This window comes from Mytilus californianus, unplaced genomic scaffold, assembly GCF_021869535.1.
Source record: "Mytilus californianus isolate M0D057914Y unplaced genomic scaffold, xbMytCali1.0.p SCAF_10, whole genome shotgun sequence".
Taxonomy (NCBI): Eukaryota; Metazoa; Mollusca; class Bivalvia; order Mytilida; family Mytilidae; genus Mytilus; species Mytilus californianus.
Window position 1 is genome coordinate 34068092 of NW_026262582.1, and position 14322 is coordinate 34082413.

Consider the following 14322-nt stretch of genomic DNA (forward strand, 5'->3'; position numbering starts at 1 on the left):
ATATTGCGCAATAGCAAGAAATCTTCAATTGCACAGTATTGTGCAATAGCAAGAAATATCCAATAGCACAATATTGCGCAATAGCAAGAAATTGTCAATTGTACAGTATTGCGCAATAGCAAGAAATATTCAATTGCACAGTATTGTGCAAAAGAAGATACTTCGTATAAATTGCTTATTTCTTGACCAATTTCAATGGAGTTTTATTCTTGAATTCTTGGGGTTCTTTAATATGCTGATTCTAACCGTGTATTAAGTTTTTGGATTTTGGGCCCTGTTTTTAAATTGGTCCACATTGAGGTTCAAAGTGTCCAAAATTAAACTTTGTTTGATTTCATCAAAAATTGAATTATTGGGGTTCTTTGATATGCCGCTTCTAACCGTGTATTTAGATTCTTAATTTTTGGTTCCGTTTTTAAATTGGTCTACATTAAGGTCCAAAGGGTCCAAAATTAAACTTAGTTTGATTTTAACAAAAATTGAATTCTTAGGGTTCTTTGATATGCTGAATCTAAACATGTATTTAGATTTTTGATTATGGGCCCAGTTTTCAAGTTGGTCCAAATCGGGGTCCAAAATTAAACTTTGTTTGATTTCAACAAAAATTGAATATGTGGGGTTCTTTGATATGCTGAATCTAACCATGTATTTAGATTTTTGATTTTTGGGCCCCATTATCAACTTTGTCCACATTGAGGTCAAAAGGGTCCAAAATTAAACTTTGTTTGATTTCATCAAAAATTGAATTCTTGGGGTTCTTTGATATGCTGAATCTAACCATGTATTTAGATTTTGGATATTGGACCATAATAGGTGAATGTCCAATTTAAAATTTTTAAGTTCTTAGACCACATTCATTCTGTGTCAGAAACCTATGCTGTGTCAAATATTTAATCACAATCCAAATTCAGAGCTGTATCAAGCTTGAATGTTGTGTCCATACTTGCCCCAACTGTTCAGGGTTCAACCTCTGCGGTCGTATCAAGCTGCGCCCTGCGGAGCATTTTATTATATGTAGTATTTTTGTGATCTGATTTCTTTGTTTTTGACCATGTACAAATGTATATACTTGTTAACTATCAATGTTGTGCAAATTATATTGTTCACTATATTGATTGGTTGATTGATTGGTTGGTGTTTAATGCAACTTTCAACACTATTGTACTATTTTGTGGTGGTCAGGTTTTATTGATGGAGGAACCCGGAATGCTAGGAGAGAACCAACGACCTTTGGTTGGAAAACTGACAATCCTAGTCAATTAAGATTGGAGTCCAGTGCACCTACCAAGTGCAGGATTTGAACTCACAACCTCAGTGTTGATGACAGGCTAGTGATACAGTAGTTAAAGTACTTAGATCACTTGGCCCCTTGTAGGCCACGGTGGCATTAAGTGTTACCCTTGACCGTCCATCATCCGTCCTTCCGGATGTCTGTCAGTCACATTCTTTCTATATTTGGTTCTACTATCTTAGTATCCTCTCCTTATTGCTTCAACTTTTCCTGAAACAGAGTCTTATTTGATTTCAATGAAATTTTCAAAAGTACTTTTTGGGTCCAACGGCAATGACTGTACCTCAAGTCTATTTAAATTTGATATCCGAATAAATTTAATAAAAGTTTCCAACTGAAAATGTACTTCATCTTATCTACAAAAAAGGGAGACCTATCATAAAATTGAGAATGGAAATGGGAAATGTGCCAAAGAGACAACAACCCGACCATAGAGCAGACAACAGCTGAAGGCCATGCCTATAAAGATTCAATACAAAAAACCAAAATTCATTCCAGATTCATAAGTGTACGCACCAAAAAAAACACATTAAAAACCACAGTAGGAACTCATTCGGAGTGCATCTGTTATTTATAAACCATTTGCTGATTCCGTCAATTATACTTTTGAACATGTTGAAAGGGGAAAAAGTTCCCTGCCTATCAAAAGTGTTCTGCTTTCTGCATTCATATTGGGACAGGGACCTTTTTCCTGTGTTAAACAAGTCTGAAAACAAGTTTTTGAAAAGTTATATTCCTCTTTTTGTAGACTTTATTCTCATCAATAATTTCAGTTTTGTATATTTTTGGAGATTTGAGTTCATTTGCTACATACCTACATGTACATGTATACCTTAATTTGTAGATATAGTATTTATTTTTTCATTGATAAGTTACCTTTTGGAAGTACATGTACATGTAAACTAATTTAAGCGGGACCATATCTTACATGCATATACACCTTATATATGGTGATTACTAATTTCTATTTATAGATTTGTTTAAATCTTGCAGGTGAAAGGTCATGGATAGAGGTAACCAAACATAGAACAAGGAAATCACTATGAGGGTTGTCCAAAATTAGAACACAGGTAGCCAGTAATATTATTACTTATCAATAATGACCTAATAAGTATTCATATATGACCCCATTGATCTTTTTGTTTGTTTATTTACATGTGTTACTATTAAACGGATTATCCAAGTGGGGAAAACCCTTCCTTACAATGTTTTGAAATGGGTGGTGTCTTTTGTTGATAATTGAAAAGTGATATTGACAAGAAATTAACAACATATTGAATGTTATTGACTGGAATTAACAACAGGTTTGATTTTTATTGTATTTAAACTTTAAAAAAGTTTGTTTTGAATCTTTAAAGATTAGACTGTTTGGTTTATTGGAATACTTTACGGACATTATTATTAAATATAAAGTGTCACTAGGCTAATGATCCTTGCTTTATATATCAGTGACAGTTCACTTGAAATTTTTATTTTTAGAGGTAAATGGATTACAATATCTAATTTTACAGTGGACATATGCATGAAGAGACAGTATCCGGTAAGAAATGTTTTGGCAATAAATGTGATATACAAATTTACGTGATCATGATTATATACATGATATAAGTCCCCTTGAAATATATATGCTTGTTTCCTGTCTCCTGACAAACAAAATAAGACAAGGATTTATTTTTTAAAATATAATATATAGATAATATTGGGACAATGTTCTGGGGGACACAATATGAAATTTTGACAGTCTATCAAGTCATGCAAGTGTTGAGCTACTATTTGCTTTGTAGAACATTGAAAATTCACTTGAAATATTTATTTTCAGACTTATATGGATTACAATAGCTAGTTTTACAGTGGATCTAAAAGTGAAGTTATCTGGTAAGACATTTTTTGACAATAACTGTGAATGTGATACACATATATACAAATTAAATGTACATGATATATGACCCCCAAAATATATATGCTTGTTTCCTGCCTCCTGACTGAAAACAAATAAGGTAGGTAGGTGGGTAAAATATATTCATTTAGACTATATATTTTATATATATATATCCGGAAATGTTCCGGGTGTTAGCAGTGCTTAAGGTTATGACCCCCTCTAGTCAGAACTGTGTATTAGAAAATTTTCAAAGTGTAATTATATCAAAACAGCAAAAATACTGAATAAAAGAAACATACTATTTTGTACATATATCAAAGGGAAAGCTCATTACAGAAATTATGTTTATTGTCTACTTATTGTGGATTTTGTGTAAACCAAAATTTTTACAAAAAAATCCACAGATTTTATTGCAGAGTCTTTCGTTATAATATTTGAAACCTAGATTACTCACTAGTTTATCCATGGTGTGCTAGCATTTATTGTTTACCAAAATTCCTATACAACCTTTACAATCTAAAAAAACTTGTGCTGCATCATTAAATGCGAGTGCACCCTAGAACATGTACTTGAATTTCTTCATAATTTGTACTTGTTTTAACTTATAATCTTTACTGGTATTCAAAAATTTGTTTTAGTGAAATCATTGACAGCACTGCATGCAGTATCCCCCTTTCTATCTATACAAGATTGTCAAATATAAGAGTACTTCATACTACATGAGGGTGTGGATGGGGGTTTACAGAATAGAGAATAATGTGCAAAAGATATAAAGAATAAGAGAAAAATGGACTAAAAAAATAAAGAATAGAGAATAATGAGGTGCTAACATATTAAGAATACTAAGAGAATAATGGGCAAAAAGTATAAAGAATAGAGAAAAATGGCAAAAAAAAATAAAGAATACAGAAATGAAGGATCCCCCATCCAGAAATCGTGACCCTCCTCCATGGGAAAAGGCTGTGAATTTTCTATTAAAACTTCCATATGTTTAGCATTTAAACAACAACTCCTTAACCAGAAATGTCTGGACTTATATATTGCTGAATTAAAAATTCCTGGACTTTGACAGTGCTTAACAATAAAAGTCCTTAAGAATGTGTTAGTGTAGTCATGAAAATTAAGGGTATGTAGGGAGGAAGAAAACAAAACTATGTATTTTTTTTGGCCTAGCAAGTTGAAATTTGTGGTGTACTTGTTTTCTCTAGATCTGTATTTGATATGCATAAAGTCAAGTTACAGAAATGGTATTAGCTTTGTCTTGCTTAACTTGTGAAAATAGAGTAAACCATTAGAGATCTTTCAATAACTGTAAGATGAAGAACAGCAATGTTGTCCCATAAATATCCATTACAATTTTTTCTTTACCAAAGAAAAAACAAGAAAAATGAATAAAGGAAACATGAGATATATATATGTTTATTAGACATCTTATGCATTGGTCATATATTAATAATATTTTACTTTGAGATTGTTTGGGAAACACACCTTATTGCTATTTACATTTGTAATTCAATCGGGGAAAAAACAATTAATTAGACAACTTCCTGTTTGGGTCAAGTATCGCAAAAACAAAGGTTATTAGTAATCATGGTAATGAGCTGAGGGAGGAAAAAGCTTAGAAAGTGAACATTTTGAGATATTGATAGTTTTTGATTCAATTTTTTTTAAACATGAATTAAAGTAATAATGCTTTATTTTAAATGTTACAATCATTTAAACATGTTTCTATAAAAATTTCTATGCATAATACATTGCTTCAACAGGGCCCTAGATACATGTAGTTTCAACTGATTTGTGAAGTCATGAAAAAGTTGGTGTGATTTCAGAACTTATCCGGATTGGAATAAGTAGCGATAAGGACCAGTTGTTGTAATGTTTCTTTGACCTTTATAGAATTCTGGTCAAACAAGTGTTGAGAAATGTCTTGAACTTGGATTGAAGCATTTTTGCAATGTGTTAAATGCCACACTTTAACTGAAATTAAGTGAAAACCAGATTTACAAGTTTTCCATTGCTTTTTGAATTAGCATAAATGTGCATGTAAAGATTTCATGTACTGAATTAATATACTTCTCCTTTTATTTCCATTTCAAAAGACATCTTAAGGTCAACATATGGTCTTGAACAATAGACATGTGACAATACAATATCTCAAGCTATAAATGGCCCCCAGTCTAGACAAAATCAATGTGTATGAATTAACAGAGTGTAGGAAAGATCTGCTGACTAAAGACAACAACTCGGAAGAGGTTGTAAAATTCTACAATTTCCTTGATTTTACTAGGCCAATTTGAGCCCCTAAGTGGTCACTTTCTCCTTTAATTTATTCAGGACAGTGATTACCAGCAATTAGGGTCTGGTTAGGGTTTACAGAATAGAGAATAATGGGCAAAAAGTGCAGAGTAAAGGAAAGAAAAAGAGGAAGAACAGAGAAATAGACAAAAGAGAAAAAAAAAGATAATAATGGGGAATTGGAATATTTGGATTGATATTTTTCTGTGAAAAGTAAAATAACAAAAAAAGCAAACTCCAAGGAAAATTCAAAACAAAAATTCCTTTATTAAATGGCAAAATCAAAAGCTCTAACACATCAAATGAATGGAAAACAACTGTCATATTCCTGACTTATGAAATAGATTTGAATTACTAATTTTGTATATTTATTGAATGGTTCTTGTTTTGTTTTATAGGACCTAGTACACTAAATATACCAGGGATTAAAAAATACCATTTAAGTTCATTATCAGCACACATGAGTTGTTTTTTGGGACATTTTTTCCAAACTTAGCTTAAAGAAGTGTCAATCATCAATAATTCTTTGACACACTCTATCAAGGTCAATTTACTGTGAGGGGGCCTCAGTAGCAGTGTTGTTTAAGTATTTCATCAACAGTGATCACTAGCTTGTCAAAACTGAGGTTGACAATTTGCTTATAGCATTGACTCAGATCTTAATTGACTATAGGATTGTTAGTTTTCCTACAGAATGTCATAGTTCTCTCTGGGTACTCCAGCTTCCCCCTTCTGATAAAAACTGGTCCCCATGATAAAGCCAAGTGTGCCTAATGTGATACTAAACAGTACAATCAAGTACTCAATTTTAAGTGGAACAATTTCATATGATAAATTATCTATGGAGTACAAAAACTCATCAAATCCTAACTTGAAAATTTGTTATAGACATGATAAAGGAAATAGTGTTATTTTTTTAATCTTCAATCAAATAATCAATGGTATTTTCAAATGTTTTGTATTTTAAATGGAATTCTGTAAAGAACAAGTAGTTTTTAAAAAATATCTTATTGAAAAGTTTTTTGTTTTCCAAATGTTACATTTTGATTTGTAAATGCAGTTAATAGATTTTTCAGGTGTTGATTTAGTTGTATAAGCTTTAAGGATTAGAAATTGAAACAGGATTAAATATTCAATAATCCAATGTCATTTTTTTAGCTCACCTGGCCCGAAGGGCCAAGTGAGCTTTTCTCATCACTTGGCGTCCGTCGTCCGTCGTCCGGCGTCGTCCGGCGTCGTCCATCGTCGTCCGTCGTCGGCGTTAACTTTTTACATTTTGAACTTCTTCTAGAGAACCACTGAATGGAATGAAACCAAACATGGCATGAATGTTCCTTATGAGGTGCTGACCAAGCGTTGTTACTTTGTAGCGGATCCATCATCCAAGATGGCCGCCAGCGGGGGACTTAGTTTAACATAGGACCCTATGGAAAATACATACAAATGTCTTCTTTTAGAGAACCACTGAATGGAATGAAACCAAACATGGCATGAATGTTTCTTATGAGGTGCTGACCGAGTGTTGTTACTTTGAAGCCGATCCATAATCCAAGATGGCCGCCAGCTGGGGACTTAGTTTAACATAGGACCCTATGGGAAATACATACAAATGTCTTCTTTTAGAGAACCACTGAATGGAATGAAACCAAACATGGTATGAATGTTCCTTATGAGGTGCTGACCAAGTGTTGTTACTTTGAAGCCGATCCCTAATCCAAGATGGCCGCCAGCGGGGGACTTAGTTTAACATGGGACCCTATGGGAAATACATACAAATGTCTTCTTTTAGAGAACCGCTGAATGGAATGAAACCAAACATGGCATGAATGTTCCTTATGAGGTGCTGACCAAGTGTTGTTACTATGAAGCTGATCCATAATCCAAGATGGCCGCCAGCAGGGGACTTAGTTTAACATTGGACCCTATAGGAAATACATACAAATGTCTTCTTTTAGAGAACCACTGAATGGAATGAAACCAAACATGGCATGAATGTTCCTTATGAGCTGCTGACCGAGTGTTGTTACTTTGAGGCAATCCATAATCCAAGATGGCCGCCTGCAGGGGACTTAGTTTAACATGGGACCCTATGAGAAATACATACAAATGTCTTCTTTTAGAGAACTACTGAATGGAATGAAACCAAACATGGTATGAATGTTCCTTATGAGGTGCTGACCGAGTGTTGTTACTTTGAAGCCGATCCATAATCCAAGATGGCCGCCAGCGGGGGACTTAGTTTAACATGGGACCCTATGGGAAATACATACAAATGTCTTCTTTTAGAGAACCACTGAATGGAATGAAACCAAACATGGCATGAATGTTTCTTATGAGGTGCTGACCGAGTGTTGTTACTTTGAAGCCGATCCATAATCCAAGATGGCCGCCAGCTGGGGACTTAGTTTAACATAGGACCCTATGGGAAATACATACAAATGTCTTCTTTTAGAGAACCACTGAATGGAATGAAACCAAACATGGTATGAATGTTCCTTATGAGGTGCTGACCAAGTGTTGTTACTTTGAAGCCGATCCCTAATCCAAGATGGCCGCCAGCGGGGGACTTAGTTTAACATGGGACCCTATGGGAAATACATACAAATGTCTTCTTTTAGAGAACCGCTGAATGGAATGAAACCAAACATGGCATGAATGTTCCTTATGAGGTGCTGACCAAGTGTTGTTACTATGAAGCTGATCCATAATCCAAGATGGCCGCCAGCAGGGGACTTAGTTTAACATTGGACCCTATAGGAAATACATACAAATGTCTTCTTTTAGAGAACCACTGAATGGAATGAAACCAAACATGGCATGAATGTTCCTTACGAGGTGCTGACCGAGTGTTGTTACTTTGAGGCAATCCATAATCCAAGATGGCCGCCTGCAGGGGACTTAGTTTAACATGGGACCCTATGAGAAATACATACAAATGTCTTCTTTTAGAGAACCACTGAATGGAATGAAACCAAACATGGCATGAATGTTCCTTATGAGGTGTTGACCGAGTGTTGTTACTTTGAAGCCGATCCCTAATCCAAGATGGCCGCCAGCGGGGGACTTAGTTTAACATGGGACCCTATGGGAAATACATACAAACGTCTTCTTTTAGAGAACTACTGAATGGAATGAAACCAAACATGGTATGAATGTTCCTTATGAGGTGCTGACCAAGTGTTGTTACTTTGAAGCTGATCCATCATCCAAGATGGCAGCCAGAGGGGGACTTAGTTTTACATAGGACCCTATGGGAAATACATAAAAATGTCTTCTTTTAGAGAACCACTAAATGCAATGAAACCAAACATGGCATGAATGTTCCTTATGAGGTGCTGACCAAGTGTTGTTACTATGAAGCAGATCCATAATCTAAGATGGCCGCCAGCGGAGGACTTAGTTAAACATAGGACCCTATGAGAAATACGTACAAATGTTTTCTTTTAGAGAACCATTGAATGGAATGAAACCAAACATGGCATGCATGTTCCTTTTGAGGTGCTGACCAAGTGTTGTTACTTTGAAGCTGATCCTTCATCCATTATGGCTGCCAGATGGGGGCAATGTTTAACAAAGGACCCTATGGACAATACATACAAATGACTTCTTTTAGAGAACCACATACTGAATGGATTGAAAACAAACATGGCATGAATGTTCCTTATGAGGTGCTGACTAAGTTTTGTTACTTTGAAGCTGATCCATCATCCATGATGGCCGCCAATGGGGGGACTTCCTTTAACATAAGACCCTATGGGAAATACATACAAATGCTTCTTCTAGAGGTGCACTGAATGGAATGAAACCAAAACATGGCATAAATGTTTCTTATGAGGTGCTGATTAAGTGTTGCTACTTTGTTGCCGATTTACTGTTCAAGATGGCCACCAGGATTTTTTATTAAATTACAGGACCAATATTAAACCAAATTTGGCCTCACTCATTATTAGGGTATCTGTTATGATTTTAATCTATTTCTACATGATTTCCAAAACCAAAGTAGAATCAGGTGAGCGAGACAGGCTCTTGAGAGCCTCTAGTTTGCATCAGAATCACTATAAAATGTTTCAAATCAGGTATCAAAGCTTTTCTAGACAAATTTTTATGGTAATTTGAGAAAAAACCTTTCCACAGAAATTACAATTGATCTTAAGGATTTTCTTTTGGTCTGTCTAAAAGTTAATCTTGCTAATTATACAGAAATACAAATCAAAGGCTTCTATAGGCTTTGTGATAAATATTGTATCTCAGTCTTAAAGAGGTTGCTATAAAAACTTCAGAAAAACTTATTAGGAATTCACTTTGGTTGTTGGATTAAACCAGTTGTAGAAAAAAAAAATGTTATTTTTCTTCCTTGTGCAAGAGAGGTTTCAGTTCATAAAGATTGATTAAGTTTTTAAAAGGCTTTGTCTTCAAGACAATACATATGTAATCTATAAATTGCTGGTGTTTGTCTGTTTGTTTTTCCGATTAGTTTTTGCACTTCCGAATTCATTTACTTGTTCATTGTATTGATGGTTCAACTCCAATCTTAATTGACTAGGATTGTCAGTTTTCTGGCTGATCTTGGTTATCCTTAGGTACTCTGGCGTCCTCTAACATTTTTGTCTAATGTCAGATACAAACTAGATGACATAATTTATCCTGCAATCCGACCTATCTACTATACAAATACAGGTGTAATATTAAAACGAAGTGATAAACGTTTACTAGACATTTATAGTCTCCTGGTATCCTGCTTCTGTTGCGAGCATACGGTTAGTTCAAGTTACTGTTTACATCACAGTTCAATTTGGGGTCCTCATTGTAGTCTGCGTTTAAATCATGTCGATTTCATTCAAAAACAAATTCAATTGGGATGGGGAAAAAATGTACAAAATTAATAGCAGGATAAAGACAATTAAGAGATAAACGTCGCCAGGTAAACTCAATTTGCGACAGCTAAACTACCGATGGACATATGCTGCTTGCAAAGCTTCAAATACAATAGTTATCTCTATTCTTATGCAAAATAAACAAGTCGTTCAATTTTATGCATTATTTCATTGTAAAATTTTCATTAAACGAATGATGTTATCTTCTTTGGCGCCTAAACTAGGTGATGTCATAGGTATGCTTCCAGCGTCAAACGTAAACACCAGGCGTTTTCTGGCTTCTTGTCCGCCTCAAAATGTTATAAAATTTGATAAAAAGAAGATTTCTAGGTGCAAAATGTGAGTTTTTATACGCCCGTCAATTTTTGACGGGACGTCTTATGGTATACAAATGTCTGGTGTCCGTCCGTCTGTCCGTCCGTCTGTCTGTCCGTCTGTCTGTCCGTTTGTCTGTCCGGGGTAAACATGTCGCACCGTAACTTGAGAACGACTTATCCAAATTTCATGAAACTTAACATAGTTGTTTCTTATGATGGTCAAACGATCTGTATACTTTTTGGTGAAAATAAGATTAAAACTTTTTGAGTTACGGGACTTAGTAACTAAAACAGGTGTGTGTTTTTTTTCACATGTCACGCCGTATCTCAAAAACAATTTATGATTATTGCTTAAAACTTTACACACTTCTTAGTTATATTAATCTTAAGATCTGTATACTTTTTGGTGATGATTCAAAATTTTATTTTTGAGTTATTGAGTATTTTGTAAAAAAAGGGGGAGGGTTTTTTCACATGTTGCGCCGTATCTCAAAAACAATTTATGATTATTGCTTAAAACTTTACACACTTCTTAGTTATATTAATCTTAAGATCTGTATACTTTTTGGTGATGATTCAAAATTTTATTTTTGAGTTATTGAGTATTTTGTAAAAAAAAGGGGGGTTTTCGCATGTCGCGCCGTATCTCAAAAACGATTTATGATTATTGCTTAAAATTTTACACACTTCTTAGTTATATTAATCTAAAGATCTGTATACTTTTTGGTTTTGATTCAAAATTTTAATTTAGAGATATTGAGTTTTTTGTAAAAAAAAGGGGGGTTTTCGCATGTCGCGCCGTATGTCAAAAACTATTTATGCATAAAAATTCACACACAAGACGACGGGCGTATCATGCGCTCATGGCGCAGCTGTTTATTGCTTATTATTGGAGAAATTACATGTCAATACATTCCAGAATTCAAAATGTCGGCTCAAAACAGGAGTAATAACTCGCTGAAGCTCGCATTACACCTATTTCTTAGCCTTGTACAAATACAGCTGATATTTAAAGACACTAAACAGTTATTGTCTATATATCAAAGTTGGCTGTAAATGGTGTTAAACAATCAATCAATCAATCAATCAATCAATCAATCCATCCTATTTAATATTCTAACATGACGTTCTTCAAAAGCTTTGAGTACACACCCGTGGTAAAATATGAATATATTGTTTGGGCTGTTCCGATCGTACTCCCGCGTCATATGCTTTTTTATGAATGAGCTACCCGACGTCATAGAACGATGACGTCAGAAAATAAGCATTTTACGGGAAAATACACGCTTGTGAAACTGAAAATCATCACAACAAGGAAACGTAAACAAAGGATGCTAAAATGTGTTATATAAGCCATTTTTTGTTTCCATATAAGATATATAAATACAATTATCATTTAGATTCATTCAAACCTATCTAAATATGTTATTGTAAATAGTTTAAGCATGCCACTTATTCAGTTTGCTCCATTCTTTTACGTCAATTTAATAGTGCGTTTATTTATGGGAACGGCAAATAATGCCTTCACCTAGAGCGCTTCGATCCAAAAGAATTTCCGTATTTGTCCTATTAGAATCGAAATAATTCATGGGGGCTTGAATATATCGTGATTTTACCACTGGTTGTCCCTTTATGCCGATATTTTACCCCTCGCTATAGCTCAGGGTTAAATATTTGTCATAAAGGGCCAACCCGTGGTAAAATCACGATATATTCAAGCCCCCATGAATTATTTCTTAATTTTGAAATTGAGTTTTAGCTCACATGGCTCTTTAATTGTTGCCATCGCTTTGTTTCTGTTGTTATCTAGTATCCACGGCTGTTATCTTTCCCATTTTCTTTTCTTCCCATCTAACCACATATTCATGAAACTAATGGCCCCAAAGGTTTTGAATTTTTGAGAATTGATGAATGATAAAATCTTCTTTACATGATTCTCATTTAATTTTGATTGCATGGCAAACATATTGCAGCATATAAATGGTAAAATTAAGGTGTTACATAACACTACAGGGAGGTAACTCTGTAAAAATCAGCTGAACATTTTGATCACGTTCTATTGTTAAGGAAATATTAAGCTTCTCAAAGATCAAAATTAGTGTTTGTGAAACTGCTATATATCCAATAAAATTTTTCCAATAAAGTGTGTGGTTCAAGTTTTTTGAAATTTTTATATTTTTGAAAAAGGGTCAAAGTAAATATTTTGTCAAAATTTTATGAAAATTAAACGAGTCAAATTCATTTTAGTCAAGGTGTTGGGTACCACCTTAAACAAGAAATAAGAGTACTACTGAAGAGGTTTTTTCTGAATAGAACCTTTTCTTTCAATACCCCTAATGGGCCTCATATTTATAGAACAATCTAGTCATGTAAATGGATAGATAATTTGTATAGAAAGCAGACATTTAGTCCATATTACCCAGAAACCCACAGGGATTCATGTGAAAGATCTGGTGTTGTATTGTATTGTATTCAGCAGGCGAATTTTATTTGTTACTAAATTAGGAAAATATGTGATTAATAGTAAGTACAAACCTTCTTGTTGAGGCAGTTACATATTAAGCCCTGCTACCATAGTAGACATTTTGATTTCTGGTCTGTGCTATCCTGTCCCTTTGTCTGTTCTTATAAGAGTATAATAGAGAGTGAACAGATTCAGTTTCAGACAATGTTTAAATTTGATTTACATGTATGAAAAACATTATACTAGTATAACTGATTTTTTTTACACTTTTGAACCTATAGAGATAAGAAGAAATGCTTGATTAGATTTTAAGAATGAATTTCTATTTAAAATAAATTCTTGACATATATGGTTTATATATAAATGCATATAGACAGAAACATATTTTTAGCTCACCTGGCCCGAAGAGTAACATAGGACCCTATGGGAAATACATACAAATGTCTTCTTTTAGAGTACCACTGAATGGAATGAAACCAAACATGGCATGAATGTTCCTTATGAAGTGCTGACCAAGTGTTGCTACTTTGTTGCCGATTTACTGTTCAAGATGGCCACCAGGATATTTTATTAAATAACGGGACCAATATTAATCAAAATTTGGCCTCAATCATTATTTGGGTATCTGTTATGATTTTTATCTATCTTTACATGATTTCTAAAACCAAAGTAGAGTCAGGTGATCGACACAGGCTCTTGAGAGCCTCTAGTTGAAGACTGTATAACTAAGCTCTAGATGGGGAAAAAAGAAGATGTGGTATGATTGCCAATGAGACAACTCTCCAAAAGAGACCAATTGACATAGAAGTTAACAACTATATGTCACAGTACGACCGTCAACAATGAGCAAAACCCATACAGCATAGTCAGCTATAAATTCTCAATTAAAATTGAGAATGGAAATGGGGAATGTGTCAAAGAGACGATAACCCGACCAAAGAGCAGAAAACAGCTGAAGGCCTCCAATGGGTCTTCAACACAGTGAGAAAATCCCACACTCGGAGGCTGGCTTCAGCTGGCCCCTAAACAAAAATGTGTACTAATGAGAATGGACGTCACACTAGTTTCAATTCATCTTAAATTATCATGACTACAAGAAAATAAGAAGATGTGGTATGATGGTTTAGATGTGCCTGTCCCAAGTCTGAGGAGCCAGCTGTAGTTCAGTGGTTGTCGTTTGTTGCTGTATATCATATTTGTTT

General features: G+C 34.3%; 1 protein-coding gene across 3 annotated transcripts in view; it reads left to right on the forward strand.

The window, feature by feature from the left end:
• Positions 1-2477: 2477 nt before the first annotated feature.
• Positions 2478-14322, forward strand: part of LOC127717983 (mitogen-activated protein kinase kinase kinase 13-like) — a 79241-nt gene continuing 67396 nt past the window's right edge. Inside the window, exons 1-2 of one of the 3 annotated variants that reach the window (XM_052223856.1) lie at positions 2478-2595; positions 3111-3166. The gene's annotated coding sequence lies outside the window, so the exon portion shown is untranslated. Of the gene's footprint in view, positions 2596-2704; positions 3167-14322 lie in introns of those variants that run through there. The other 2 variants (XM_052223858.1, XM_052223857.1) reach the window with 2 other exon arrangements.